The sequence below is a fragment of the Octopus bimaculoides genome, chromosome 8 (genome assembly GCF_001194135.2).
Source record: "Octopus bimaculoides isolate UCB-OBI-ISO-001 chromosome 8, ASM119413v2, whole genome shotgun sequence".
NCBI classification, from domain to species: Eukaryota; Metazoa; Mollusca; class Cephalopoda; order Octopoda; family Octopodidae; genus Octopus; species Octopus bimaculoides.
This window is the reverse complement of record NC_068988.1, coordinates 16195526-16202709: the sequence shown is the minus strand read 5'-3', so window position 1 is coordinate 16202709 and position 7184 is coordinate 16195526.

Below are 7184 nucleotides of genomic sequence, written 5' to 3'. Positions count from 1 at the left end.
ATGTTTACTGTATTGAAAGTTATTATTATTATTATTATTATTATTATTATTATTATTATTATTATTATTATTATTATCATTATTATTATTATTATTATTATTATTATTATTATTATTATTATCATTATTATTATTATTATTATTATTATTATTGTGCTGGCAAAGTCGTTAGCACACTGGACCAAATAATTAGCGGTGTCGCTACGTTGTGAGTTCAAATTCCGCCGAGGTCGACTCTACCTTTCATCCTTTCAGGGATAATAAATTAAGTACCAGTGAAACACTATGGTCGATGTAATCGACTATTCCCCTCCCAACGAATTTCAGTCCTTGTGCCTTCAGTAGGATTGATTACTATCATTATTATTACTTTTTACATGAAAACACCTGCAGTCTTTCTGAATATCTCGTTTATCAATATATAAGGATACTTCGAAAGTTCCATTTCACCAAAATTGCCCAATCGTGTACATATTTCAAATTTGTTCCTCGTTCAATTACAAAATAGTCTTCTAACATAGTCACGGAAAAAAATTAGATTTTCTGTCTGAAAATGAATTAACTAAAAACTTCCTACTATAGTTATTACTGCCGTGGTAGTATGTTATCTATTACCTTTTTGCAATTGACACTATATTTTGTTAGATTTTACTGAGAACATACCATTTTGTGTGATACTAAAAATTGTACCGAAGCCTTCGTGTTTTCGGTCATTAGAAAAGGAACTACTTTACTGACACGCAGCTGATATATCTCGAACTAAGAGAGTTTAAACTTCTTAAGTATAGATGTAATGGGATCAATGGAGTTAATGCATTAACCAAAATACATTTCTAAACATATTCGGACAAAATATCACGAACATGGTTAAACGTAAATATACAAACAACACACAAGGAAATACAAATCTTGGTATGCAACTATCCACAAAATATCCGCATATGCATACACATGCAATCAGACCTGTCCATACATAAATTCACACACACACACACACACACACACACACACAGGTTTATATATATACGTATGTATATATGTATGTATGTATGTATATATGTATGTATATGTATGCCTATACGCATATATACATACATACATATATATATATATATATATATATATATATATATATATATATATATATATATATATATATATATATATATATATATATATATATATATATATATATATATATATATATATATATATACATATGTACATATGTATGTATACATATGCATACACACATGCATACACACATGCATAAACACATACTTGAACAAACAGCAGTAGATATCGGCACTCAGTCGCACACGCATTCACAGAGACGCACACATACGCATACGAACTACTGGAATGGACAAAAATCGATAGTTAGCGACTTCTAAAAGCCCCCTGTCGCAATTGTCTTCTCATGCTGATCGAATTTCTAAAGAAACCGGTTTAACATTAAACGTGATCCCCCAAAATAGAAAAGTAAGGAATATATTGGAGTGATTTAAATACATTAGTCAAGCCTGTAAACATCTTCATGACCTTTGCTTGTTATTGTCGTCCGTGCAACTTTTACAGCGTCTAAATCATTCGAAAATAAATGTGGTAAAACAGCTGCTCTTATAGGCGATAATAACATGTTTAATAATAATAATAATAATAATAATAATAATAATAATAATAATAATAATAATAATAATAATAATAATAATAATAATAACAACAAGAAAAAGAAGAAGAAGAAGAACAACAACAATAACACCAACAACGATGATGTGGGTAACTTTAATGACAAGGAACCACATTCGAATGCAGCGAAAATATTACAAGTACTTATTTCATTCCCTTCAAAACAAAATAGCATTCCTTCCACAGATGTTAGTTAGAAGATAACATTGTAGATATTCCTTTCATCTTAGAAACTTGGCTGATTTCAAATAAATATTTTCATATAGATGTGCAGCACTAAGTCACTGGCTTGATCTTCTTAATCACCCCTTTCATTCAGCCTCTCAAAAATTAGACACTACGGTAACCCCAAGATGAATAATTTTAAACCCAAGGCGATGTTTTATAAAAATGCTTTACGTCATTTGAACATGGCGGTTGTATTAGCTTTGTCATTACTTTTCTCCCTTTTTCAGCATACGGCCGTAAATAAGACCCGTTTCACAGCGCCGCACCATGAGCCTCAGCGCTTCTTTATCTTTCGCTATTCCTCAATTCATATTCTGTCTCTGCTGATAATCTGCAACTAAGTGGTCTTCCTGCTAAGTTGTCTTCCTGCTCTTCTAGAGGAGGAAGACCAACCATTCCAGACAGAACAGTAAAATACGTAAATCTTTTCAAAAGTTGAAAATGTGAATTTTTTGTGGTCTTCATTCCAGCGATAGAGCTTGGTATCTTTAGTAGAAACCAACTCCTTTCGTACAGAAAGATTCAACGTAATTATAGATAGAATTCATACGTACAACCCTACATACATACATACTTGCAAATCCCATAAATTAGAGAAAACCAGTAACTTTCAAAGAAATAGTAGCTTCCTTGCTATATTTTGTAGCAGGAGACAGCCACAACATTCATGACCAACAAGAGAGATAAGGAAGCATCAGGCCTTCGGTAATGTCCATTGAAACAACCTGGTGTTGAAAATGTCACCTGTGTCATCATCTGCTGTCGAAATGTGTCCGCAAGGTATTGCTTTCTCACATGACACGACATTGACACTGAAGCCGTCTATAATGCTAAACGCAGGTAATATTGTTCAGACGGTGATATGAAAGACACTCCGGAACCAGAATGTAACCACGCCTTCAAAACTAAATCTCTCTATCATAATAGCCAATCGGTTGGTTTATTGATTTCTCCAATGGAGATACAAAGAGTTGTAACATGAGATGTGAAGAATGAGTGCACATAACAGGCGTCATGGCAGTCAGTGAGGTCTTGAAATCTAGAATTTTTATTTCCAGGTAAGAGGGATAGCCGATTACATCGACCCCAGTACTTGATTGACACTTATTTTATCGACCTCAAAAGGATGAAAGGCATAGTTAACCTCGGTGGAATTTGAACTTAGAACGTAAAAACGTACGAAAGACCGATACGCATTTTGATCGACGTGTTAACGCTTCTTTCAGCTCGGCAATTTAATAATAAACATTTCTACTATTTGCACAAGGCCTGACGTTTTTAGGGAAAGTGGATAGTCGATTATACTAATCACAGTACTTGATTGGTATTTATTTTATCGACTACGAAAGGATGAAAGGCAAAGTGGACTACGATGGAATTTGAGTTTTTAACGTAAAGACGGAGGAAAAGTCACTCCACATTTGACCGACTTGTAAACGCTTCTGCTACTTCGTCGCCTTATGTATATATGTATATATATGTGTGTGTGTGTGTATGTGTGTGTGTGTGTGTGTGTGTGTGTGTGCGTGTGTGTGTGTATGTGTGTTCCAAAATCTTTAATACTAAAAACAAACAAATAATCAAAGAAGTTGATCAAGCACTTGGGAAGCTGATACGACAACACTGAGAATAGTAGAGAAAGTGACCTCGAAGTGATTGATCAGCTCATTTACTCAGCTGCCAATGTTGCAACTCAGAAATGCGGTATTAAAATTAGAGATAGACAAAGAGCATTGTACACAACCTGCATGGACGGAAAGAATAAACCGGCAAATAATCCAACTAAGAGCAGATATACTTTTTCTACTTGAAGCAAGCAAATGGAAAACTAATAAACCCAACAAACTAAGAATATTTGCTAAACATGACCTTTACAAGAAAATAAAGGTTATACAGTTTGAAATCCTCAAACAAAAACTACAATTAAAAACCAGACGACTGGCAAGATACAAAATACGCTAGCATTCCATAGACAAGACATGCTACTCAAGGAGAATACGAAAAACCTCTACAGGAAACTGGGGGAGGGGGGGATACCATTATTGTGAAAACACCTCCTCCCTAGCAGTAATCTGAAGACATTTGGAAAAAAAACATTTGGAGTAATCCAAAGGAGTTTAATCAGAATGCAAATTGGGTCAGGGACATAGAAGTGGCCAAGCCCACCTCAAATATCAAGAATGGCAGGATATAACAGCTGCAGAAATGAAAGCGGCGCTCGCTGAGTCAAAGAAATTGAAATCCACAGGTATAGACAAGATTCCGAATTTTTGGCTAAACTCTTTAATGAGCACTCACTACAACTTAGATGTAGCACTCAATGAAGTCATGTCCAACCCTGCGAAAGCCCCAAAGTGGCTTGCCGAAGGGATTATATATCTCTTACCAAAACGAGAAGGAACTACTACCCACCCCCACCAAAAATACAGACCCAATAACATGCCTCACCACCGAATATAAACTATTAACATCTATATAATAGCGAATAGAGCATATGAATTCTTGAACAACAGCAAGTTATTTCCAGTGGAACAAAAGAGATGTAAAAGGAGTTCATATGGGTGTAAGGACCAATTACTGATTGATAAATTGGTCATTGAAAATTGTAAATCAAAACGTAGAAACCTTAGCACCGATTGGATAGATTACAAGAGGGTTTTAGACAGTGTCCACCATGCATGGATCATCAAGGCCCCGGAAATTTAGGAAAGAGCTCCAACAGTTATGAACTTTTTAAGTTAACAGTAAGAATGACCGAAGACACCCAAATACTGACAGACATACCATTGCTTCTCCTGATTTAGAAATTAACAATCAGACAGAAAGACCAACGAAATCCAGATAGTGACAAACCTATCACTGATGCAAAAAACATCAAACAAGAAGCAAAGAAGGCTTGCATGAATAATATCGAAGACAACTGGAGAGCAAACTCCTGCTTGGAAAATAACCTAACCGCCTGTCCAAGCCAGATATTGATCAAAATCTAACACACCAATGGTTAAAAGGGACAGGCATGAAAGGGGAAACAGAAGGTTTTGTTATTACAACGCAAGATCAGAGTTTAAATACTAGAAACTACCATGGAAACGTCCTTAAAGACGGATCTGATCCCTCGTGCAGAATTTGCGGAAAATTCACTGAGATAATTGATCGTATTGTTTCTGGCTGCCCAGTCTTTGCTGAAAAGGAGTACATCATAAGACACGACAGACTAGAGCAGTACATCCACTGGAATGTTTGTAAATACTACAAAATTAAATCCCATAATAAATGGTACAGCCACCATCCAGAGGATGTAGTAAATGGTGAGGGCGTCACCATCGTTTAGAACTTCCCAATACAAACAGACAGAAAAATTGACTGCAATCGACCAGACATTGTGACCAAGGACTACAAAAGAGGAACTTGTCTGTTAATAGATATGTCTATCCCACAAAATCAAAATATCTCAAGAAAAGAAAACGTAAAACTTCCTCATTATAAAGATCTGCAACTTGAAATTACCAAAAAAATAATAAAACGCCCTGATGCAGTGCCAGGCAGTGTCTTTCGTGGTTTCTGCTCTTAACTGATTGGAAGTGTTATCATGTACAGTTTTGTTTTGATATAAAAGATCGGCCAGAGCAAATATTCTGCTCAATATCACAGGTGTACAGTGTAATACACTTCAGATGTCGAATTGTTGCTGAGCAGCATGAAATGAAGGGTTTTCCTCAATAAATCAATGCATCACCCGGTCAGCGAATCGAAACCACAATCGCAAGATCGAGAGTTGAATCTAAACCACTAGGCTACGTGCTACACAAGTACATACATAGATACATGCATACGTAGACATACAAACATACATACACATATTCATACATACATATACGCACATGCATACACATACATACATATGCATACATACATACACACATATATACATACATACAAACACAAACATACGTATAAACTCAAAGCTCTGCTTGTTGACAGATAAGTATAGAATTAGATATATAGACACAAATTTGTGTTGAAATATAGAAACATAGGTGGGGAACGTAATAGATAAGACGACCGTTAAATAAAATGGTAAACTGTAAGTATCTATGTGTAAGGTAATATACGCATGTGCACGTGTATGTGTATGTATATAAATATGTATGCATGTATATGTGTGTATATATATATATATATATATATATATATATATATATATATATATATTGCATATGTAGTATATACCTCATATACGTACGTATGTCTGTAAATCAGCAGAGAGTCAGCAAACACAGCTGCAGTTCCTGGCATGGACAATGCAAGAAACCATTTGAAGCATGATCTATTTTGAGGTTAATACTAATCTGATGCTGGCATCTCAATTATAAAAGATCATTTTAAAGAAATTTCTTGCTATTGTTACATTTTCTTTTATATTTTAATACTGTCAGGGTGATAAGTCAAACTTTATTTCACTTTATGGACATCATGGGAGTGTAGCGAATATTTTGGAATTCGTTTGGATATTGTTGCTATTGATGTCGTTAATAATCTGTTTGTCGTTGTTGTTGCTCTGTTTGTTGTTTCTTTTTTTTATGGTGTGGTAGTTGTAATCTCTCTGTGTGCATGAGATACAAAATGGAAACAAAGATACAAACATACATGCGCACATGCATATATGTATGCATGGATATTCATACACATACAGAAAATAAGAGGAAGTTTTGTTACGAGTTCGGGTGGAATATCTAAGTTTACTGCATTCTTCACAGTTCACTACAAAATGAGTTCAAATCCCATGAAAGTCATCATTTACTTTTCAACAATCAGGCTGCCAAATAAAGTAAGAGTCCCATACTAAAATTAATTCTCTCTCTTTCTTTTCCGTTTTACATACTTGAACCTATCTCTTTTCCTTCTCCCTCTCTCCCTCTCTCTCTCTCTTTCTTTCTGCTGTGATCATTCTGTGAGTGAGATTAGCTGCTCAAGTTTCACGTCTTTGCGACAGGTTGCATGTCACGACGGTGCTCCATGACTTCATTAGTTACCCGTATTAGTTACTTGCTTCTTCAATAAAGTTAATATATGGCAGTCCCCATTCGTTTTGCGTATATGATACGTGCATATATATATATATATATAAACAATAGGAGAGAGCGGTATGCTAAAAATAGACGTCAAACCGTCTTACCACGAAATCTGACCACTGGTGGAAATTGATATTGTTTAATAATATTTAATATTAATTTCTACTCTAATTATATATATATATATATATATAT